Genomic DNA, 26,343 nt, shown 5'->3' with positions numbered 1-26,343 from the left:
TTTTTGGCACACAATTTTTTAAAATATCCTCTTATGATACTCTATTTTTGTGGAATTAGTGGTGATATCCCCTTCCTCATTTCTTATTTCATGTATTCTCTCTTTTTTTCTTTGTTAGTCTTGCTAAGGGTTTGTCAATTTTAATGATTTCCTCAAAGAACCAGCTTTTTGTTTGCATTTTTTCTAGTGTTATCATTTTCAGTTTCATTTAGCTCTGCTCTAATCTTTGTTATTTCCTTCTTTATACTTGCTTTGGGATTAGTTTGTTGTTCTTTTTCTCATTCCTACAGGTATGCAATTAGGTCTTTGATTTTAGCTCTTCATTCTTTTTTAAGGTAGGCATTTATGGCTATAAATTTCCCTCTCAGCACTGCTTTTGCTGCATCCCTTAGGTTTTGATATGTTGTGTTCTCATTTTCATTCACTTCCAGGTAGTTACTGATTTCTTTTGCAATTTCCTCCTTAACACACTGATTATCTAAGATTATGTTGCTTAACTTCCATATCTTTGTGCCTAATCTGGTTCTCTGGCCCTTACTGATTTCCAGCTTCATTCCATTGTGGTCAGAGAAATTATTTGTATAAATTAAATCTTTCTGAATTTTTTGAGAGTTGTTCTGTGGCCTAGCATGTGATCTGTCCTGGAGAGTGACCCATGTGTGACAAAGAGGCAATTTTTGGTTTCATTGACTCTAGATTGTTTTCCTATTTTCCATTTCATTTATATTCATTGTAAAATTTACTATCTTCTTTCCACTTACTTTAGGTTTAATTTTCTCTTCTTAGATATGAATTTCCTCTTCTAGATATGACGTTAGGTCATTGACTTGAGATAGTTCTTTTTTAATATAGGTATTCATAACTACAAATTTCCTTCTGAAAAGTGCCTTTAGTGGGTCCCATAAGTTTTGGTATGTTGTGTTCACATTTTTATTCATCACAAGACATTTTCTAATTTCCCTTGTGGTTTCCCTCTTTGACTCTTTGATTGTTAGAAAGTATCTTCTTTTAACTCCCATATATTTGTTGATATTCCAGTATTCTAATGATCTCTACTTTCATTCATTTGGGGTCAGAGAAGATGATTTGTATAACTTCAATCTTTTAAAATTTATTGAGACATGTTTTGTGACCAAACATGTGGTCTATCCTGGAGAATGACCCATGTGCACTTGAAAAGAATGTGTATTCTGCTGTTGTTGGATGCAATGTTCTGTACATATCCGTAGGATCTAGTTCATTTATAGTATTGGTCAAGATCTTTAAAGTGCTGCAGTGGGTCTGTGAAGTCTTGGTCACTGTATTTGTGTGTTCAATTAAACTGCTGGTGTGGGTGGAACTGCAGTGAATGATTGCAGTAGGAAGTATCCAGACCAGGAATACATCTGTGAGTCAAATAAACCTGGCAGATCTGAGAATGGGGAAGAGGTCTGGACCAATAAATACATCTTGCCTCTCTTTTATCTTTTTTAGATGTTTGCTTTATTTGTTTTTCAATTCAGCATTCATTGAGTTTTTTCCATTCTTAATTGTTCCACAGAGTCCAGTGAGTTGAACCTGTTGTTTTATTTAGCTGTTTCTAAGAGGGGATGTTTACAGGCATTTCTTATACTGCCATTGTTCAATTTATACTTTTTGAAGTTGTTATTAGGTACAAATAAATTTGGAATTTATCACACATTTTAGTGTAAAATATATGAAGAGAAAGTTATATGATGACCCCTTTATCACTAATGCCTTTTGCTTTTAAGTCTATTTTATCTAATACTACTACTGTTATACCAGATTTATTTTCTTTGTATTTTTCTTGGTGTGTATTTAATCCTTTTAATATATCAAGGGAAAATGATGTCCCCTTAATGTCCCTTCTTATTAAACTACATATCTACCAATTAATTAAATGAAATGAGCTATGGGTTATAAAGTTGACCTAGTCCTGAAAATTAAAAAGCAACACTAATTGGTAAAACATCTGTAAAAACTAATTTCAGGATAACAAAATAGGACTATGGAGTTGTCAGTGAAATGGAATAGAGGAAAATAAGTCTATCAGTGCCACTACACTAACAACCATCCCTGCCCTCCTAGCTAGATATATTTTAAAGCAATTTGAGCACAACTCATTTACTTAAAAAAAGTAACACCACTTGAGTGAGAAGTCCTAGCACAATTTAAACCCAAGACATATTTCAAGTCATGCTCCAAAATCAACTTGACTCAGGAAACGGACTTGGCCCAGTGGTTGGGGCATCCGTCTACCACATGGGAGGTCCGCAGTTCAGACCCTGGGCCTCCTTGACCCGTGTGGGGCTGGCCCATGTGCAGTGCTGATGCACGCGGGGAGTGCCCTGCCACGCAGGGGTGTCCCCCGCATAGGGGAGCCCCATGTGCAGGGGGTGTGCCCCATGAGGAGAGCCGCCCAGCGCGGGGGAGAGTGCAGCCTGCCCAGGAACGGCACTGCCCATACTTCCCATGCCGCTGACGACAACAGAAGCAGACAAAGAAACAAGATGCAGCAAATAGACACAGAGAACAGACAACCGGGGGAGGGGGGAAATTAAATAAATAAATCTTAAAAAATAAAATAAAATAAAATAAAATAAATAAAATAAATAAAAAAAACAACAAAATCAACTTGACTATATTTATCAAAGAAGCAAACCAGTCCAGATGGTTGCTATTCAAATTGAAGGCTCATTTAGGACTCTAATATGTCTTTGATGGAATGAAATAGTGATTTGGCTAACAATGCCAGGAAGTAATACAATAAATTATCAAGATTCCAGGTCTTTTTGGAGACTGCTCACTGAATCAAATTAGTGTCAAAAAGGTTGGACAGATTTTTCCAAGGAGCTAAAATTAGCTTTTCTGCTCTGTATTATGCCAAAGATTTATAAGTACAAAGTGAAATTAGTTATACTAGGAGATAAGAGCCTGGTTTCTAAGTCTTTTCACTATGACTGAAGAGTTGTATAATCTTGGACAGCTCTTTGGGCCTAAGTTATGTTACTTCTAAAATGAATGTTGGAATAAAAACATATCAACTATCTTCAAAACCTACCTACAGGACTATGAGTCTAGACAATTCCTAGGGGACAGCATCATAACTGACAGTACAAGTGGCTACAACATCAAATTGCTACATGAAATATAAGAAACGAAAATTCTGGTAAAGCAAGATTTTCCAAAGATAACCTAAAAAACATCCAGGAATATTCTAAGACACTCTTTTATAAAAGGAAACTTTAAAAGATATAAAAATTCATCCAGGATAGGTCATAAAATTTAGGCCATAAAATTTAGGGAAAAAAAAAGAATACATACATAAATAATGGACTCGGTTCTAGAAGGGAGAGAATAAGGTTATATAAAGAATCTACTTGGGACATTCTATGACATTGCTTACTTTCAAATGATCTCTCTACAAGTAGAAAATCATAGTAATCAAAGAAAAAGTATTATTCGTAGGCTGATAGCTAAAAATCTGTCCTAAGAGTAAGAGATTCCTATCCAGAAATGTGACTTTAAATATAACAGAGGACTGAACAGTTTCCTACATGAGAGAAGAGCCAAACTGCCATGTCACTTTTCAAAGCTGCATTACTGCCAGGCAGGCATGGGGATACTGAATGAATTGAGAAGTTGGGGGAAGCAGTGTTTGCTCTTGGTACTGACTTTTCTCTCTAATAATGAAGGAACGTATAGGAAGTGAGTATGAGGACAGCATCATCATAGAAGTCTCAATGCTTCAGTGCATTAGATAAAGGAAAAAAATACAAGGCACCCACAAGATGAGAATGCATTTCCTCTTTTGTGTTCTGTAATATTGGCAGTATCTCCACAAGGCAGGTAATATGTTAAAGCAAGGCTTATTACCACCAATTTTTCACATTCCTCTACTCTTCTGCTTTGAAGACATCGTATCACACTGTCTTCATTAATTAAAAGGCCATCCACACTATATCTACGCATGCCTCCTACTTCATGTGAAACTTATCATGTATCTCTATTAGTAGCACAAAATAAGATCAATACTAAAATACGTAAATTCAGGGTAGAATTGAAAGGGTTTTTCTTCACGTTTTTGTTTTCTTTACAGTTGTAAAACATTTCCATTCCTTCAAATTCCTAATTGGGTCATCTTCAACATCAGAGTGACACAGAATGGAAAAGCTAACGTGGTGAGGAGAGGACGGGGTCAGTGATTTAGGTAATAGGCACAGTCAATGAGCACAGGTCCCTCTTCTTGAGTTTTACCTCCCGAGTCATTAAGCTATGTGTTTCCTGACTTGATGCAGGCCAAGTCTCCAGGGAATTCAGGTCTTCCTTAACAGGGTCATCTCCCTCAGGAGCCTTTCCTGAACAAAGAGAAGACAAGACATGATCAAATGGGAAAAAACACACAGTTGGAAAGATTAAGCCTAAATGAGAAAGTCATGCTACTCAGGGAAATTGTTTTAATCTACCCCTCTATTCTAGAATCATATCATCTTTATCTCCTATATTAATTTCTTTTCCCCCTGCTTTGACAAAATCAAATAGCAAAGATAATCTTTCCTCCAGGATGAGCCTCAGGAGTTTTATTTTTAAGTAGTTCTTTTGTTCCTAAAGGCCATATTATTTAAGAAAGTACTTTTCAGGTAAATCGTAGATATATACAACCTTGTAAACCTATACATTAGGATCTAAAGAACACAAATCTTTTGTGTTTCAGAGTCTACCTTTTGGATCAAGAATACTGTGCTCCATAAGTCTCACTTAAACATTTGTATTACCAATAATATATAAATTAGTAAATTCTTAATCTTTATAGAAAGTTGTTTAAAGCTTTATTAAAGATCATAATATCATTACAATGAGACTTGATTGCTGGGTTTATTATAGGATTGTTACTACTTATTTTGTTAATTTCACTGTATGGACTCTTTCTGATAAGAGGCCAAGCGAGAGAGTTTTCTCTGATTTCAGAATTCAGTTCTCAGAATATATTATGGCAGCCTTAAATACTATGATTTAGAAATTTTGTGATAAAGTAAAAATCAAGAATGACAACATCAACAATAAAAAAGACAAGCACATTGGAAACTAAAAAGAGCATTCATTAATTTGTGTTAAAAAAAAAGAAATTATAAACTATTATAACACCTGAATTAAAATTTAAATATATAATACTAAGAAATATCAATGAAAGGACAACATACCAAAATAAAGGTGAAGGAACTAAAGCAGTGTATAAAGGAGAACAGTATAACTTTAAGTGTGTTGCTAAAAAAGACAGAAAAAATGAATAAAAATGAATTCTGTATTTAATGATAAAGACCAAGCAAAGAATAAATAAGTAAATCCAAAGAAAGCAGAAAGGAAAAAATAATAAAGAATAGAATATAACAAATAGAAAACAAGCTAAAAGAAAAAAACTAGCAAAACAACAAAGAATAGTTCTTTACAAACAACTTTAAAAATACACAAAACTTTGTCACTATTAACCAATGGAGAGAAAAAACACAATTAAAAGTAGGAATAAAAAATGGCACAGGAACAGATGGTATGATCATTTTTTAAAATAATAAACAAATATTATGAACAACTTTATGAAAAAGTTGATGAAATGGACATTTTATAGAGAATTATAAATCATAAAAATTTACTCTAGAGTTTCAAAAGGACAAAAAATAATAAGCATTTAAAAAGTTGGCACAATAATAAAAAGCTCACTCCTTAGGGAGAAAAAGCCACCTGGCCCCCAACAGGTATCCAGAAGAGGCTTTATCAAACTTTTAATGAACAAAAATACCTTTCTTCTATAAATACTTTCTGAAAATTTTTAGAGTTAATTTATATTAAAAGTTAGTATAATTCTAACACAAAAATTAAAAAGGTAAAATTATTAGCCAAATAAGGAAAAGTTTTAGCCACGTTCAGTTATGAACAATAATATAAAAGTCCTGAATAATTTATTACTAAATGAAGCAGTAGAAAAAAATGCATCTAGACTAAACCTTGTCACAAGAAATCATTTGAAAAATTCAATAGCCATTCGAGCTAGAAATAGAAGAGAACTTCTTTGACTTACAATGAAGGTTTATCTATCCAAAATGTTGAGCCAACATGAAAATTAATGATAAAACTTTAGACATTATTATTTTAAAGAAAAGGCAAGGGTTCCTATCACCACCCTTTCTTAATATTGCTAATATAGAGGGTTCAGGCAAAGTGAAATAAGTAAAACAAACAAACAAACAAACAAACAGGCCCATAAGGAATGGAAATGAAGCAAGTAAGCTTATTTGCAAACACTTTAATTGTCTTCATAGAAAATTAAAGAGACTGTACAGTAAAACTACTAGAAAAAATAAGAAAGTTTGACAGAAGAACTGATATAAGATAAATAAATTAGGAGCATTCCATAATAACCAGATACAGTTATAAAAGAAAATATGATTCCCAATAGAAACAAATAGTATAAGGTAACTAGAAATAAATTTAACCAAAATTATATAGTGACAATTGCAACATTTTATTGAAGAGCACAAAAGATAGATTACATGGAAAGGGTCTAATCATGTAGGAGAAAACTCAACATCATAATAAAGGCAACTATCCCCCAAATGGATCCATAGATGCAATGCAATTCCAATCAAAGTTCATGTAGAATTTGCACACATGTACACATGGGTGTGAGTATGTAGACAAACTGACTCTAAAGTTTATGCTATAGAATACAAGGTCTAAGAACATCAAAGACAACTTTGGAAAAGGAGAAAGTACTGGAGAAATTTGCCCTACTACTACCAGATACTGAAACCACTGCATAATAACCAACTTTTAAAGTAACCCCTCCCTTACCAGCTTGCAGAAGTTTGTTTCCCTTTTCGTAGAACTCGCACTTCCTTATGAAGTTACCTATACCTAATTTTAATAGTAAAAATCACAACCATTCAACATGCTAAGCTGCCATTTTTTAAAGTGCAATGCATTAACTAGCATAACTTGTAGCAGCACAGGCTCCACTTAATCCTGCCCCATGACCCATGTCATCTTACCTAATCCTGTATTACTTCCCTAGACCAACCCTCTCCAAACCATTTAAGAATCTCAAACCTCTTCAGCTCGGGGAGACAGATTTGAGCTTGTCTCCTGTCTCCTTGCTATGGTGCTTTGCAAAAAACCCTCTTCTTGAAATCCAAGTATCAGGTCATTGATTTCTGTGGGCTTTGGGCAATAAGCCCATTCAGGTGGTATAATCTGGTGATCCCAGTCTTAAATATCTTTACTGGAGGCCCTGTGGCTCCTGTGGGACAGAGATGCCCAGTCACTGATCCTGCACGGCCACCTATCCCAGTTACTTTACAGGCTCGATGGACAGTACTCTCTTGTACTCCTGCCAGTGTCACTGGCCCTGTTGTGCAGTTCCATTTCGAGGGGAGTTACAGATACAGGTACAGTCATCTTCTGGTGAGTAACTTCATTGTAGTGCCTACTCTTTGGTGAAACCAATTAATTCATTTTGGTTTTCTGGTTATTGGCTGTTAATCAAAATTGTGGTTCAAGTTCCACATTAGCTCTGCTCTGGTTGCTGGGTACAGGTCCCAGGCTTGTGAGAGGTAGCCACTGAAGTACTCACAATACAATTTTCATATTCTGGTTCTGCTTTCTGGTATTTCTGATTTAATCAGTTTAATTCTGTGTACACCTTAATTTAGCATGCTGAAAAATATAATCATGAGAAATGTTAGCAGTACTGATGACTATAGTCCTTTGGAATTTGTTTGAGATCATTGGTCTATGTTCAGTTATGAACCAATGAAAAAGAAAAAGATGAAATTCTTTTGTAATACTCCCTGGCCTCAATACAAATTTGAATCTAGAGAAAAATGGTCAGAAAATGTATTTCTTAAGTTTAGACTGTAAAAGAGAAGAGAACTAAAAATAAATCCCAAAAGCTCATGTCTTTGTATCAGAATGAGAATTTACAGAAAAAGGTACAAAATTATAATTTAAGCTAACAAGTTTTATATCTCTGCATTTCTGTGTTTCTGTATCTGACTCATGGCTAAATATTTTAACTGGCAGTGGATTTGGCCCAGTGGTTAGGACATCTGTCTACCACATGGGAGGTCCGTGGTTCAAACCCCAGGCCTCCTTGACCCATGTGGAGCCAGCCCATGCGCAGTGCTGATGCACGCAAGGAGTGCTCTGCCACGCAGGGGTGTCCCCACGTAGGGGAGCCCCATGTGCAAGGAGTGCACCCCATAAGGAGAGCCGCCCAGTGCAAAAGAAAGTGCAGCCTGCCCAGGAATGGTGCTTCCCACACGGAGAGTTGACATAGCAAGATGATGCAGCAAAAAGAAACAGATTCCCGTGTCACTGACAACAACAGAAGTGGACAAAGAAGAACACGCAGCAAATGGACACAGAGAAAAGACAACCGGGGTGGGGAGAGAAATAAATAAATAAATCTTTAAAAAAAAAAGATTTTAACTGATGCTACATGGTTTTTTATTTGCGTCTGTCTGTTTGATGCACATTTTCCTACCTCCAAATGGTAATATCAAATTAAGAATAAAAAAATTCTTAGGAGACCTCCATTCAAATTGCTTAAAAATAAATGTGTGCTAATATACATATATGTGTTTACATATATACATATGAAAATATTAAAAATACACACAGATGTATATGTAAATTGGTACCCTGGATTTCCAGGAATTAGGGACATCAAACTTATATCCTTCAGACTCTTCCTGTCTTCCTTGTCTATGTCCTGGGTTACTCAACCTCCCCTTCTATAGCGATAAGATTCATCAAACCCTACTGAAGACTCAAAGGGTATTACAAATAATTCAGTCTTATTTCAGACTTAGGAGCCTGGATATCTTTACCATTTAATTTAAGGACTGCAGGGTGAAGGTCATACAGAAATCTAGATGTACAAAATTATTTGAAGAAGTGACAAAAAAGAATGGAAAGAAGCTGGCTACTTTTATAAGCCTGACATTAAATCATAGCTTTAAACCAGTCCTCCCTAATTGCCTCCAGAAAACTATTTCAGAAATTATTCATACTGTATCTCACTGGAATACTAATAAAATGGCAAAGTGAGGAAAGTAATATTTTTGAAAACCGTAACTAAAATAGCTATGTCCTCTGTACTACCATGTTAATTGCAATACAAACATAAAATTTTATTCTACTTGGGTATATTCTCCCTAAATTTATACAGATTTACTGATAAAATAAGCCTGCATTATGGCTATTAGATCTTAAAATTATGAAAAAAGTTAATTTCTGTTTAATGTAACTGAATTATTTTTAAAAACTTTATTTCAAATATAATTATTTTTGTAGGATGTTTGAAGACAGTTTCAAAGATCTTTTTAGTAACTTAAGGTGGCAGGTATGTAAAGTATGCAGGATGTTCTTTGTTAAAGAAAAAAGACAGATTTTTCCCAAAATAAAATTACTGTTTTTCACAGAATGGGAAGCAAGAATGTGTAAGAAAAAGCCTGAATGGATATAGAAAGTTGTGGAGGGTTCATAGAAATGAATTTTATTTGTTGTGGTCAGTGCTGAATAATATTTGATAAGGTTATTTCTATTTGTTTTGTTTGTTTGTTTTAATGCCATCTAAGTATTCTGCTTATAAGACAAAGATTCTATGTCATATTAGAATAACATCCTCATTAATGTTTATGTTGACCTTACCATCCTTTATTGTTTTAGAAGACAAGTCTTCTATTATTTAAAGGAATTAAGACTTTTTCTTATAATCATATTAAGTCTTATTTCATTATTTTATTGTCACTTTGGTTAAATAGGGAAATAAATATTGTTTTACGGGGACCATTTTCCTGTTTAACATAATGTTTAAACCTGACAACTTTTGTATTTTGTCTTCACAAAACCAAACCCTAAAAGATATCTTTTATTTCAAACAGTTGCAAAGGATTTATTCTTTCATCATGTAAAAATATGGTGCTAAAAATCTTTGGGTTCCTCTGATATGTTAGGAATTTCATGGGAAATACAAAAATTAAAAGAGATTTTCTAACCTTCTATTGGTTGAATTTATATGGATAAAATGTACTTACAAATACTTAAAGATTGTATAAAATTCCTAGAGAACTGACCATGTTCTCACTGAGGCAGGCTAGGAAGGGAATCAATAGATGAATCTGGAAACTGGCAGGATGCCCATGTGGCCACTGGTACCCCCAGGATGGCTGCTGGAAGACCCTTGAGAGAAACCTCATTCAGAACAAGATTTCCTCTGGAAGACAGGAGAAGACCGGGATCTTCTCCAGGAGGCCTTATCATTGGGCCCTCCCAGGGGATTGATGGGTGGGGTAATCAATCAAAACAGCAAACTGCTGGGACTCCTCCCCTGACAGTAGCAAAGGGGAAGAATAATTAATGGTTTAAAAGGTAAGGGCCAAAACAAGACTCCCCTGTTCTTGCCTGGAACAGCACACAAGTAAAACCTGGGCATATGTAATCTGTAAATCAGCCCTCTTTATCTCTTTTCAACCCCTTCCCCTGTACTTGGGACCTGTAATCTGTTATTTTCTCCCATTTATCTTCCCTCCCTTCCTTAATAAATTACTGGCCTAACTAAGCTGGCTCACTCTTGAAACTCATTTTATGTAGTTTAGCCAAGAACTGAGAGAAATTCTGGCAACATCACTGACCATATTATATCCTGATACTGATCTGTAGGATATTAGTTTCACTCTGATGCTTCTTTGAAAAGGCATGTGGTTGCCTCAGGTCAGAACAACAACAAAATGGGATTTCAAAAGAGAAGCAAGGCACAAACTTCTGGGGAAGATGGCAGTGTAGGGAGCTCTAACACTCGGTCTTTCCAACAAAGCAACTATTAAACAGGCAGGAACTATCTGAAACAACTGTTCTGGGGCTCCAGAGGCCAGAACAGCATCCAGGGAAGAGAGGGAGGAAGAGACTGATAAACTACAGTAAAGAATAGTGAGTAGCTCTCTCTGCCGCAGCTGCTGACACCCATCCCCCATTCTTATGGTGGGCCAACCTGGGGTCAAGTCCCTGGCTACCTGCTGCTGGCTGAAAGGAACATAAATATCCTTTCCCCCAAAACAGGAATAGGCATGGCAGAGCACTGATCGTGGCTTTTGATTACCAAATTTGAATCATTGGGTCCCATCTTTATGCTACTGTTTCGACATGCCCTGGATAAGGGCAGCAGAAGCCATTTTGACTGCACCCTGGACAGGGGTGGAAGCAGTGGAGATTTAAAGACAAAGCACCTCCTTGAGGTAGTGGGAACAGTTTGTTAAAGGGCAGCATTTGATGGACAGGCCAGAAGGCACAGCTTTGGGAAACCACTGGGGAGAATTTTGGCAACCTTTCTGATCCCCTTCCCAGAACACATTGGAATTGGTCATTGATCCCTTTGTGGATTCCTGGCCATGTCTGGGTGGGGAAATATGGTCTTGAGAAGGTCTTTTCTGGAATGACCTTCAGGCAAGAGTTGCCTTCCAGGGAGGGGGAGCTGGAGACAACAAAAGAAGTGTAAATGAAACTACAGAGGCAAAACTGAAACAAACAGAACAGATCAAGATTCCCAGAGGGGAGCAGATAGAGCTCAAATGATTGAGTGCCTGCCTGCTTCCCATGTATGAAGTCCTGGCTTTGATTTCAGGTACCTCCTAAAAACAAATGAAAAAACCACCTCTCATTGTGGAGCAGATGTTACTCAGTGGTTGAGTGCTCATTTGCATGTATGAGGTCCCAGGTTCAAGCCCCAGTACTTCCTCAAAAAAGATTCTCAGAGAAGGAAGAGAGGAAAGGAAGAAAGGAATTTTTCTCCTGGGGGTAAAACATTCACAAAAACTGTAATATTAAAAATTGCACCACATATACAGGGAAAGAATCAGATCAGTTAAAAGTGTACAGTAAGTTGAACCAAGTGTCAAAGAAAAGCCTTAACACAAACAACCAACAATAAAACCCTGGGCAAGATGTAGAAACTGACCTTCAAAACAAACTCAACAATATTATCATATGTCTAGACATCACAAACCATACTAAGAAACTTGAAGATATGGTCCAGTCAAAGGAACAAATTAAAACCTGAGGTGACACAGAATTTGGGAAAACTAAATAAAAATATTCAAACAAACCTCCTAAATCAATACAAGGAGATGAAGGAAAATAAAGTTAAAGGGAGAAAGGAAATTAAGAAGACACTGTGATCATAAGGAACAATTTTAAAGTATATAAAGAAACAGCAGAAATTATGGGGAAGAAACATATTAAAAGATATTAAAAATACACTACAGGGAGTGGATTGGGCTCCAGCAGTTGAACACCCGCCTCCCACATGGGAGGTCCTGGGTTCGGTTCCCAATGCCTCCTGAAAAAATAACAAACAAGCAAAACAGATGATAAAGTCAACTCAGGGAAGCTGATGTGGCTCAGTGGTTGAGTGCTGGCTTCCCACATACAAGGCCTTGGATTCAATCTCCGGTTCCCAGTACCTCAATAACAAAACAAAAAACCCAGAGGTATGCAACAGCAGATTTGAACAGGCAGAAGAAATAATTAGTGAACTAGAAAACAGGAAAATTGAAACTCAGAAGAGCAGATAGAGAAAAAATGAAAAAAAATTGAACAGGGTCTCAGGGATTTGAATGACAGCATGAAATGCACAAATGTACATATAATGGGTATCCTTGAAGGAGAAGAAAAGGGAAAAAGAGCAGAAATAATATTTGAGGAAATAATAGCTGAAAAGTTCCCAATGCTTATGAGTGTATGTACTACAAACAGAATAAATCCCAACAGACCTGCCCTGAGACATATACTAATCAGAATGTCAATGCTAAAGATAAAATTCTAAAAACAGCAAGGGAAAAGTGATTCATCACATACAAGGGATCCACAATAAGATTAAGTGCCAATTTCTCATCAGAAATCATGGAAGTGAGAAGAAAATGAAATGATATATTTGAGATCATGAAAGAGAAAAACTGCCAACCAAAAATTCTTTCATGGAAGAAAGTGTCCTTCAAAAATGAGGGAGAATTTTAAATATTCACAGATAAACAAAAATTGAAAGAATTTATCAACAAGAGGCCTGCCCTGCAGAAATACTAAAAGGAATTCTACAGTCTGAAAGGAAAAACAGGAGAGAGGCATGGAATAGAGTGAAGAAGTGAGAATTATCAATAAAGGTATTGAAAAGGTAAAAAGAGAGACCAAAAAGAAGAAATATGAAAACCAAAGGATAACGTTGTTAAAGTAATAATATTACAATAATAATATTGAATGTTAATGGATTAAACTCCTCCATTAAAAGAGACTCACCTTACATCCAAAGACAAATAAGTTGAAAGTAAATGTTGTAAAGAATATTCCATACAAAACTGTAACCAAAAAATAATTGACATAGCTAAACCTCCACTGGACAATACAGACTTTATGAGACAAAGAAGGACATTATGTATCAATAAAAGGGGCAATCCACCAAGAAGAAATAATAATCATAAATATCTAGGCACCTAGCCATCATGCCTCAAAATATGTGAAGCAAATATGGCAAACTGAAGGGAGAAATAGACATCTCTACAATAATAGATGGAGACATCAATATATCTACTCTCATAAACAGATAGAACATCTAGGCAGGGGATCAACAGGGAAACCGAGAACTTGAGTAATATGATAAATGAACTAGACCTAACATGTATATAGGACACTGCAACCCATAACAGCAAGATATATATATTTCTCAAGTGCACATGGATCATTCTCCAAGAGAGACCACATGTTTGGTTATAAAACATGCCTCGAAAAATTTATAAAGATTGAAATTACACAAAGCACTTTCTCTGACCATAATGGAATGAAGCTAGAAGTCAATCACAGGAGGAGAACTGAAAAATCCACAAATACAAAAGACATATTCAAACAATTAGTGGGTTAAAGAAGAAATTGCAAGAGAGATCAATGTGTCTAGAGAAGCCCCCTCTCAATTAAGAAGTAGAGTGGGTATCACCATCCCAGAGTCTTCTGGATTGGGGAATAAAATATAGATCTGAGGGGACTTACTGGTATTCTTCTATAGAATTATTGTGACTCTAGCAATGGAAGAAATTATATCATTGATGTGAAGACAATCAATGTCTGGAGTTGCTGAAGGCAGGGAGGGGGAAAAAGAGGTGTAATATGGGCACATTTTTGGGACTTGGAGCTGTCCTAAATGATACTGCAGAAACAGATGCAGGACATTATATGCTCTGCCATAACCCACTGAATTCACTGGGAGAGAGTGTAAACTACAATGTAAACTATAATCCATACTCTGTAGCAGTGCTCCAAAATGCATTTATCAAATGCAATGAATGTATAACACTAATGAAAGAAGTTGTTGATGTGGGGAAAGTGGGGGGTGTGGGGAGTGGGGTATATGGGAATCTCCTATATTTTTTAATGTAACATTTTGTGTGATTTATTATCTTTTAAAAATAAATTTAAAAATATATATATTAAAAAAACTTAGGAGATACAGTGAAGGCAGTGCTAAGAGGAAAATTTATAGCCCTAAACACTTATAATAAAAAAGAAGAGAGAGCTAAAATCAAAGAACTAAATACATACCTCAAGGAACTAGGAAAAAAACCCAGCAAACTAATTCCAAAACAAGTAGAAGAAAATAAATAACAAATATTAGAGAAGAATACAAGAAATTGAGAATTAAAAAAAACAAGAGAGAATCAACAAAACCAAAAGTTGGTTCTTGGAGAAGAGCAATAAAATTGACAAGTCCTATGCTAAACTGACAAAAAAAGAGATAAGTTATAAATAAATGAAATAAAAAATGAGAAAGGGACATAACTACTGGCCCCACAGAATAAAAAGTAATTTAAGAAATACTATGAACAACTGAACAACTGTATGACAACAAATTAGGCAACTTAGATGAAATGGAAAAATTCCTGGAAACACACAAACAAACTACACTGACTCTAGAAGAAATAGATGACCTATACAGACCAAATTACAAGTAAAGAGATTGAATCAGTAATCAAAAACCACCCAACAAAGAAAACCCAGGACCAGATGGATTCACAGGGGAATTCTACCAATCATTCCAAGAAGAATTAATACAAATTCTGTTCAAACTATTCCAATAAATTGAAGAGGAAGGAACACTACCTAACTCATTCCATACAACAAGAAAAGAAAATTCAGAGCAATTTCTCACATGAATATAGATGAAAAATCTTCAACATACCCAAACACAGAATCCAACAGTACATGAAAATAATAATATACCATGATCAAGTGGGTTTTATCCCAGGTATGCAATGGTGATTCCACATAAGAAAACCAATTAATGTAATACACTATATTAACAAAACAAAAGGAAAAATCACATGATCCTCTCAATTGATGCAGAAAAGGCATTTAACAAAACCCAGCATTCTTTCTTGATTTAAAAAAAAAAAAAACAGAAAAGTATGAATAAAAGGAACATTCTGGGAAACAGATGCAGCTCAACCAACTAGGCTCTCACCTACCATATAGAAGGTCCAGAGTTCGATGCCAGGGCCTCCTAGTGAGGGCAAGCTGACCCATGTGGCAAGCTGGCTCACATAGAGTGCCAGCCTATGCTGGAATGCCACCCCACACAGGAGTGCCACCCTGCATGGGAATGGCACCCCACAGAGGATTGCCAGCTGACACTGAGAGCTTACACAGCAAGATACACAATAAGAGACACAGAGAAAAGAAATAAGATGTAGCAGAACAGGGAGCTGAGGTGGCACAAGAGAGTAATCACCTCTCTCCCACTCCAGAAGGTCCCAGGATCAGTTCCTGGAGCTGCCTAATGAGAATACAAGCAGACACAGAAGAATACACAGCAAATGGACACAGAAAGCAGGGAATGTCGGGGAGCGGGGGGGGCAGGGAGAAATAAATATTTTTAAAAAAAGAGAGGAACCTTCTTCAACATGATAAAGGGAATACATGAAAAATCCACAGCTAACAAAACAATCAATGGTGAAAGACTGAAAGCTTTCCTGCTGAGATTGGGAACAGGATGTGCACTGTCACCACTGTCATTTAACATTTTACTGGAAGTTCTAGTCAGAGAAGTTAGGTAAGAAAAAAATAAAAAGCATACAAATTAGATAGGAAGAAGCACAACTTTCACTATTTCCACAGGACATGATCCTATATACAGAAAGTCCTAAAAAACTACAATAAAAGCTACTGGAGCTAATAAACAAATTGGTGGAGTACAAGATCAACATGCAAAAATCAGTATTGTTTCTATATGCTAGTACTGAGTAAGCAGAGGAGAAAATCAAGATTATATACATATATATATATAAAGTGCTCATAAATATAAGCTCAATGACTTTTCACAAAGTGACTGTACTTTGTGTAACCAGCACCCAGAACAAGAAGCAGAACATTACCAGAATGCTGGAGTGCCTTTTTATGAATGCCCTTTCAATCATTTCCCTTTTTCCCAGGATAACCACTATTTCGACTTCTTGAGCCACAGTTTAATTTTGCATATTGTGGAACTTTATATATCCTCTATTTTTACTCTTATGTATCTGGCTTCTTTTTTAAAAATATTACTGTGCTAAAATATATATTCACAATTGCCAAAAAATAAAAGCAACCCAAGTGCCCATCAACTAATGAATGGGTAAATAAAATGAGTGATATACATATGATGGAATATTATAAAGCTGTAAAAAGGAATGAAGTACTGGAGTACCTAGAAGTGAAATAGATAGGCAGTCTACAAAATTACGACTTGATCTGTATAAGTGGAAGAGTTCTAGATCAAGTAAATAAAACCCTAAACTGAACTGCAGACACAGAGAATCACAGCCCCTTAATCAATTGCCAGACTTGAGACAGGATACGGACCAGAGCACCATGAATGAATGGAATGCCAGGTACTCCTGGGGAGGGACCCTGTTAAACTGCCAAAAATTTATCCTGTTATTCTTCCTCCCACCTTTCCCCCAAAGAGACTTATGGCCTTTAAATAGGATAACCATGCACTGGGGAAAAGGAAATGATCAGGTATTTGGGGGATTACTAGATACGGGCTTAAAAGTGACATTAATTCCAGAAAACCCAAAATGTCACTGTGGTACACAAGTCTGTAGGGGTTTATGGAGATCAGGTGATCAATGGGGTTTTAGCTCAGATATGTCTCACAGTGAATCCAGTGGGTCCTTGGACCCATTCTGTAGCTATTTTCTTAGTTCTAGAATATGTAATTGGAACAGATACACTCAGCTACTGGCAAAATCCCCACATTGGATCCCTGACTTGTGGAGTGAGGGTTATTATGATAGGAAAGGCCAAAAAGAAGCCACAGGAACTACCTCTACCTAGCAAAATAGTAGATTCCTGGAGAGATTGCAAAGATCAGTGCCACCACTAAGGATGTGAAGGACACAGGGGTGGTGATTCCCACCACATCTCCACTCAGCTCTCCTATCTGACCTGTGCAGAAAACAGATGGATCTTGGAGGATGACAGTGGATTATGCCAATTACAGCTGCTGTTCCAGATGTGGTACCACTGTTTGAGCAAATCAGCACATCTGCTGGTACCTGGAATGCAGCTATCTATCTAACAAATGCTTTTTTCTCAATTGCCATTAGTAAGGACCACCAGAACAGTTTGCTTTCCAGCTGGCAATGTCAGCAATAAATTGTCACTGTCCTATCTCAAGGGTGTATCAACTTTCCAGTCCTAAGTCATAATATTGTCTGCAGGGACCTTGATCAACTCTCCCTCCCAGAAGATATCATACTGGCCCATTATATTGATGATATCATGTTGATAGGACCTAGTGAGCAAGAAGTAGCAATGACTTTAGACTCACTGGTAATGCATTTGTGTGAGAAAGGATAGGAGATAAATCCAACAAAAATACAGGGTCCTTCCACTGCAGTGAAATTTCTAGGTGTCTAGTGATTTGGGGCATGTCAAGATATCCCTTCCACAGTAAAGGATAAGCTCTTGCTTCTGGCCCCTCCTATGACCAAAAAAAAGAGGCACAATTCTTAAGTGGCCTCTTCAGATTTTGGAGATAACACATTCCTCATTTGGGTGTGCTACTTAGCCCATTTACCAATTGACCAGAAAAGCCGCTAGTTTTGAGTGGGGACTTGAATAAAAGGAGGCTCTGTGACAGGTCCAGGCTGTTGTACAAGCCGCACTACCACTTGGGCCATATGATCCAGCAGATCCAATGGGATGGAAGTGTCAGTGGCAAATAGAGATGCCATCTGGAGCCTTCGGCAGGCCCCTACATGAGAATCCCAATGCAGACCCTTAGGATTTCGGAGCAAAGCCCTACCATCCTATGTAGATATTTATTCTCTTTTTGAGAACAGCTTTTGGCCAGCTACTGGGCCTTAGTTGACACTGAACTAAGTTACAGGCCAATTACAGTTGCTGTTCCAGATGTGGTGCCATTGTTTGAGCAAATCAGCACATCTGCTGGTACCTGGAATGCAGCTATCTATCTGACAAACGCTTGGTTACAGGCCACCAAGTAACCATGAGACCCGAGTTGCCTATCATGAGCTGGGTATTGTCTGACCCACCAAACCATAAAATTTGGCATGCATAGCAGCACTCCATCATAAAGTGGAAGTGGTATATATATGACTCATGGGTTGTTGCCAAAGGTTTAGGTGGATGGTCAGGGACTTGGAAGAACATGATTCAAAAATTGGTAATGAAGAATATGTGAACAGAACTTTCTGAGTGTGCCAAAAAAACTTGAAAATATTTGTGTCCCACCTAAATGCTCACATAAGGGAGAGTTCAGCTGAGGAAGACTTTAATAATCAAGTGGATAAGATGACCCACTCTGTGGCTAGCATTCAGATTCTTTCCCCAGCCACTCTTGTCATTGCCCAATGGGCTCATGAACAAAGTAGCCATGGTGGTAGGGATGGAGATTATGCAAGGGATCAGCAATATAGACTTACCCACCCTCATCAGGACCAACTTGGCTACAGCCACTGCTGAATGCCCAATCTGCCAGCAGCAGAGACCCACAATCAGTCCCCAATATGGCACCATTCCCCAAGGTGATCAGCCTGCTACCTAGTGGCAGGTTGATTACACTGGATAACTTCCATCATGGAATGAGCAGCAATTTGTTCTAACTGGAATAGACATACACCATGGATATGGGTTTGCCTTCCCTGCAGGCAATGGTTCTTCTAAAACTACCATCTGTGGACTTATCAAATATTTTTTCCACTGCCACTGCATTCCACATAGCATTGCTTCTGATCAAGGAATTAACTTTACAGCAAGTGATGTGCAGGAATGGGCATACACTCATGGAATTCACTGGCCCTACCATGTTCATGACCATCCTGAAGAAGCTGGATTGTTAGAACGGTGTTCTGGCACCAACTAGGTGGCAATACTTCACACAGCTGGGGCAAGTTTCTCCAGGAGGCTGTGTATGCTCTAACTCACTCTAAGGTACTATTTCTCCCATAGCCAGGATTCACAGGTCCAGGAATCAAGGATGGAAATGGGAGTGACACCACTAGCTATTACCCTGAGTGATCCACTAGGAAAAAATTTTGCCTCCTTTTTCGCAACCTGAAACTCTGCTTGTCTGTGGGTCGTATTGCCAAAAGGAGGAGTGCTTCCATCAGGGAACACAATGATTCCACTGACCTGGAAGTTAAGACTGCCACCTGGCCACTTTGGGTTCCTCATGCCTCTTTACTAACAGGCAAAGAAGGAAATTACTATTTCCTGGGGTAATTGATCCTGCTATCAAGGGGAAATAGGAATACAGGAGATCCCCTAGGGTGGCTCCTAATACTACCATGACCTGTGATTAAATACAATGGAAAACTGCACCAACCCAATCCAGGCAGGACTAAAAAAGGCCCAGAATCTTCAGGAATGAAAGTTTGGGTCATCCCACCAGGTAAAGAACCACAGCCAGCTGAGGAGCTGGTTAATGGTAAAGAGAACATGGAATGGATAGTGGAAGAAAATAGTGATAAATATGAACTTCAATCACATGACCAGTTACAGAAATAAGAACTGTAATCATGAATCTTCCTTCCTTGTTTTGTTATGAGTATGTTTGTATATATACATAAAATGAATCTTTGTTTTCTTCCCTAGCCTTTCCCCTTATTATATGAAATAAGGTGTACAGCTCTATGTCGCACTATTTAAGGATGTGAAGTTTAACAGTGAATACTACCCAAGTACTTGCACCCTATTGTGGAGGGAATTAGCGTGTTTCTGATTTATGTAGTACAGTTGAATAGTGTTAGGCAGAAATATACATATATATGTATGAATCTGTTGTTTTTATTTACAGACCAAGTATGATTTAAGGTGATAATAAAGCTGCCAGGTTGACAAGGGGTAGACTTTGATGGTTAGGCTATGGTGTCAACTCATCCAGGTAATGGTATCAGTTATTTGGTCAACCAAGTACTGGGATAATTGTAATACAATGACATTGACTTTAATTATCAGTGAGTTGATTGCATAGATGGCTGGTTACTTCTACAATCAACTGCAGAGACTGCTATCAGCAATGAGTGACATGTAATCCAATTAGCTGAAGGCCTTAAAAGGAGAAGGGATTCCAGCATTCACAGCGAGAATCCCAATCTTTACTGCAGGCAGCCAGTATCTCCTGAGGAATTCAAGGAGGACTCTTATCTGAGCCCTGGGTTTGCACCTGTCCTGCAGAATTTGGACTTGTGCATCCCCACGGTTGCATGAGACCGTTTTATAAAATCTCATACTATTTACAGATATCTCCCATAGGTTCTATTTCCCTAGAGACCCCTAATACAGGGGAAAACATTAAATACAAAAGAGTTCTTATGGCTAAGAGACCTAAAAGTGAGCCAGGAGTTCATTTCAGACATGCTTATGCATGTCTCAGGCAGATCTCACTAACTGACACAGTAAACAAAGCCTCAAACAGGGGTGCTCCCAAGGGTTCTAGTAACATCCAGTCACTACAGGCAAGGCACATACTCATGAAATCAGCATTCCAGCAGCGGACCTTATTCTGTAAGATACAATATTCTGTTTCCCCAGTATAAGGAATTAGACTCATTCATAATTTCCCTACTGGCAATTCTTCTATCCCTTTTATTTGAACCTATAAGTAGCATTATACCCCTTAAATATAAGTTTCAGAGACTTAAGGTTTCTATCCCTTTCATTTGAACCTAATAATTAGCATTATACCCATTAAATACAAGTTCCAGAGACCTAAGGCTTTAGTCTGTTTATATGCCAGCTGAACCCTGATACTCAGCAGAGTTACCCACTCTCCAGTCCATTAGATTTGCCCAGGACAACTATCAAAATGCTGAGGATGGACAACTCCCATCCCCCAAAACTGAAGAGTATATACAACTGCCAGCAAAACAGTTCTTTCCATCTGCCCCATAAGATCTAAGCCCTCTTCCAATATGAAGCCAAGTGGCAACATCATCCCAAAAGCCTCAAAATTGAGGAATGAACAATATAAAGGGGGAATACAACCCCCAATCAAAGTAGAATTATTATATTGTAGCAAAGAACTTACAACATTGATATAAAGATATGATTACCAGAGTTGCTGAGGGGAGGGGGAGGAAGAACAGGTGGAATATAGCACATTTTGGAGGCAGTGGAATTGTTCTGAATGATATTGCAATGGCAGATAAAGACCCTATACATTTTGCCAAAACCTATAAAACTGCACAGTGAAAAGTGTAAACTATCATGTAAGTTGAAGACCCTGGCTAGTAGCAAAGCTTCAGTATTGGTTCATCAGTTGTACAAATGTACCACACTAATGTAAGATATTACTAACAGGGGAAAATATGGGAGGGGAAGGATGGGTTATATGGCAATTCCCTACACTTTCTATTCACTTCTATGTAATCTAAAACTTCTCTAAAAATAGTTTATTAATTTAAAAAAAGAAAAGAAACAAACTGAAAATCAACAACTCTTCCCAGATGCATCTGACAACTGAGGTCACAGGCAAACCATCATCATGGAAACTAAAAAGACTTGCCACTATAGATATTCACAGGATTAGAGCAAGTATTGGATAGGACTTCTTGCAGAGTGAAAGGCTAATTGCTGGAGGCTGAGTGTGGACTAGATTGGGAGATAAAAACTCCTGGAGATGCAGCCTTGGGGGAGGGGCCCACACTTTCAGGAGTTTTACCCCTAGGAGCCAACCAGGTTCTCACTGTGAAGATTAGAGATAAGTCCTGTGACAGTGTGAATTTTGTGAATCTCAAAAAGCAAAAATACAAATGTTTATCCTATGTACGTCCCTCCTTTCGATATTGGAAGCAGATAATTTGTAAGTTTCACAGGTCTACAGCCAGAGGGGAATGTTGCCCCAGGACAAACTGCAAGCCTATAACCGATTTCTATGAAATTTTTTTAAAGCATTACTACTGAAATAATATAAGGCTTTTGAAATATTGTGATGTAATGAACGTATTTTGCATATGGAAAGACATGTCTTTTTGGGATTCAGAGGGTAGAATGTGGCAGGTTGAGATTATTTTATGAATCCCAAAAAGAGAATGATCATTAGTTTGTAAACTAATCTACTCCTCTGGGTATGATACTCTACTCTCTGATTGCAATAAATTTAGTTGAGGGACCTTTGATCAGATTACTTGATAAGGTGGATTTAGGGCTTTTCATTAGACTACCTCAGTGAGCTGTGACTCAGTTTGATTCTTCACTCTCTTCCTGGGGCTGATATAAACAGATACACAGAGAGAGAGAGGGACACAGACAGGCACAGGAAAAGGAAGTCACCATGTTTGATCCTGTCATGTAAGAGAGAGGGCTAGAGGATCGCTTAAGCATGAAGCCTCAAGAGGCTGAGCCCACAGAGCAGCTCAAGAGATGGTGAACCCAGAGGGGAAGGCTGGAATCTTATCAGAGATTGGCAGCCATCTTGCTTCAACATGTGGCAGCTGATTTTGGTGAAAAAGCATCTCTGGTGGTGCCTCGGTTTTGACTTTTCACAGCCCTGGAACGGGAATGATTTAAGGCTTTTGAAATATTTTATTTTGCACATGGAAAAGACATGGCTTTTTGGGATTCAGGTGGTAGAATTGGAAGGTTTAGCCCTTTGGCAAACTAAAACAGAAACTGGTACCAGGAGAGTGAGTCACGCTGTTTGCAATTCCCAAAAATGCTGGAACAGTTTTATTTTATAAAACCATCTCTTGGAGTTCAGCTGTCAGGAACTGTGAGACAGTTGATAGAAAAGGTCTAGACTGCTTTGAAGAGACTGTTGGTAGAAATACAGATGGTAAATATAGTGCTGATAAGGCCTTAGAAGGAAATGATGAAACTATTATTTGAACCTGGAGGAAAGGTGATCTTTGTTTTAATGTTGCAGGGAACTTGGCAAAATTGACTCCTGAAGTTAGATGGAAGGCAGAATTTGAAAATGACAATCTTGGACATTTAGCTGAGGAGGTTTCAAAGTAAATGTGGAAAATGCACCCTGGCTTTTCTTGCAGCTTACAGAAAAATGTAAAAGGAAAGAGATAAACTGAGAACTAAATTGCTGGGCACAAAGAAACCAAAGACTGATTTGGGAAATTCTAAGCTTCTGGAAAACAAGCCCCCAGATGATAGTGCCCCATGTGAGGATTTAACTAAACATGGAGCTTGTAAGTTAAGATTGGAAACGCAGTTATCCAGGAAGGATCTGTGGTGGAAAGTCCTACTGTCTGATGCCTGGACCCCTGTGAGGTTCATCTAAACCAACAAGCTTTCTGTGAGAACTGTAGGAACAAAACCACTGTCAGCCTGGACTAAAAGTCAGGGGAGGGAGAGACTGAGGGAGAAACAGCATCAAAAGGAAAACCATGGAAGCTGAAGCCTGGAATTAAGATATTCCCTTGGGCCAAGAGAGAGACCCCACCCATGTGTACAGAGAAGGTGAGTTTGTCCCAGCCTTTGAAGAGGACGGATGTTCCAGCACATTGTTAAGGGAGAGTTTGGTCTCCCCAGGCTACAGAGGGTGGAGCATATTTCCCAATGTTTGGGGAGAGTGAGGTCAACACTCCATTTCTCTGAGGGGGTTGGGCCTATATGCCAAAGATTAGAGAGAATATTGCTGCCATTTCACTGTACTAAGAGGAATGAGCCTGTCCCCCAGAGATTGGGGAAAGTGTGACCATCACTCCAATATCCTTGGTGGGTAACATCGGTAGCTCAGTTTCCACCCAGATGCTTGAGGAACATGGAGCTGAAAGTATGGCCTTTGGGCAAACCCACGAAAAGGATGGGCTCCCATGAGGCCCCAAGGAGAAGAAACCATTATCTTAAGGATGACTCTCAGACTTCGAAATCTAGTGCAGTATGCCCTGCAAGTTTTCAGAACTATTGGGACCTGTGACACCCTTTTCCCTTCCAAGTTCTCCTTATGGTAAAGCAAATGTTTATCCTATATATGCCCCTCTTTTGTATATTGGAAGCAGATAATTTCTTTGTAAGTTTCATTGGTCTACCGCCAGAGGGGAATATTTCCCCAAGACAAACTGCATACCTATAACTGATTTCTATGAAATTTTATACTTAGCATTGCACTGAAATGATTTAAGGCTTTTGAAATATTGTGATGTAGTGAATGTATTTTGCATATGGAAAGAATATATATTTTGGGATCCATAGGGTGGAGTATAACAGTTTGAATTGTGTGAATCCAAAAAAAACAAAAGATTGTTTTAAACTAATCCATTCCTGTGGATGTGAGATCCATTTGACTGGAGTACATCATCGGGGTGTGATTCTTGTTGTGTCTAACCCTCTGGCTGGGTCTGATATAAAAGGAGACACAGAGAGACAGACACAGGAAAAGAGAGCTGCCATGTTTGACTCTGCCATGAGAGAGAACTGCAGGAAAACAGAAGCCCCTGAGAGGCTCAAAGAGCTGAGGTCCAAAAAGAAACAGACAAGCCTTATGCTTGATTGCTCACAGCTGAGCTCCAAGAGATGGTGGATTCTGGAGGGGAAGGCAGAGACTTCTGTAGAGATGGGCAGCCATCTTGCTTCACCATGTGGCAACAATGCCAGTATCACCAGCAACTGACTTTGGTGAGAAAGCATCTCTGCTGATGTCTTGATTTGGCATTTCATGGCCTTGGAACTGTAAATTTCTACTCCCAATAAATCCCCATCATAAAAGCCAAGAGATTTCTGGTACTTTGCATAGACAGCCTTTTGGCAAACTATAACAAACCCCCTCTGTTTCCAGTAGGAGGAAGAAGGGAAGACAAAAAGAGAAACAAATACAGAAGATCATACAGCAAATGGACACAGACAGCTAAAACAGCAGGGCAGGGGATAGAAAAAAAATCTTCAAAAAAAAAAGCCCAGAGAACTCTCCTCTCTTTTACAAAGGGCTGCCCTCGAAAGAAGCTAGTTTACCAGAACCAACCTACTTGAGTTTTATCAGAACCTAACCAACCCAGTGAACGAAGAACACTGAATTCCATGTCTAGCTTTTGACATGGGGAAGAGGAAATACCCAATTCCAGTCCCCACTATCCAATAAGGGGTGATTTTTTAAAAAGATGCAAAGCACCTGGGATGGTCACCATCTAGGAGCAGCAGCTCATTAAAAGAATGAGACCTAGTCACAGCACTGTAGAGCTATCCCTTCCTTCACCTCTGACAACCACATCAGTAGGGTTCCTGGAAAATAGGGGATTAGTGTTGAAATGGCAAAACTCAGACTGTATTTTAGAAGTAGTATACCAGGAAACCCACAGACAACAGGGAAGATAAAAACAAGACCACCACAGGAAATTTTAGCCTCCATTAACAGCTACAGCAAAAAATAAATACAGCTTAACTCTGGCCAGATAAACATAAAACCTCACACTAAGCACACCTATTTAACTCAGTTCCTCTTACCTGATACATCATGCCTGGCTCTTAATAAAAAACTACAAGGCATGCATAAAGCCAAAAAAAACAAACAAACAAACAAACAATACACACACACAATTTGAAGAGACAGGGTAAATATCAGACTGATATATGAGAGCAGTTTGGGAATTATTAGGGCAAGATTTAAAATAACTATGATTAGTATGTTAAGGGCTCTAATGGGAAAAGCAGACAGCAGGCAAAAAGTGGCAGGTAACATAAGCAAAGAGATGGAAACTCTACAAAAGAATAAAAGAGAAACACTAGAAATCAAAACCACTGTGACATAAATGAAGAATGCCTTTGATAGGCCCATCAGAATAGACACAGCTGAGGGAA

At 38.0% G+C, this 26,343-nt stretch overlaps 1 long non-coding RNA gene across 1 annotated transcript in view; it reads right to left on the bottom strand.

The window, feature by feature from the left end:
• Positions 1-4,055: 4,055 nt before the first annotated feature.
• LOC131279020 (uncharacterized) overlaps positions 4,056-26,343 on the bottom strand; it is a 57,014-nt gene continuing 34,726 nt past the window's right edge. Inside the window, exon 3 of the long non-coding RNA XR_009186362.1 lies at positions 4,056-4,358. This is a non-coding gene — a long non-coding RNA (uncharacterized lncRNA). The remainder of the gene's footprint in view (positions 4,359-26,343) is intronic.

This window comes from Dasypus novemcinctus, chromosome 6, assembly GCF_030445035.2.
Source record: "Dasypus novemcinctus isolate mDasNov1 chromosome 6, mDasNov1.1.hap2, whole genome shotgun sequence".
NCBI classification, from domain to species: Eukaryota; Metazoa; Chordata; class Mammalia; order Cingulata; family Dasypodidae; genus Dasypus; species Dasypus novemcinctus.
Note: the sequence above shows the minus strand (reverse complement) of the source record. Positions and strands in the feature narration are given on the sequence as shown.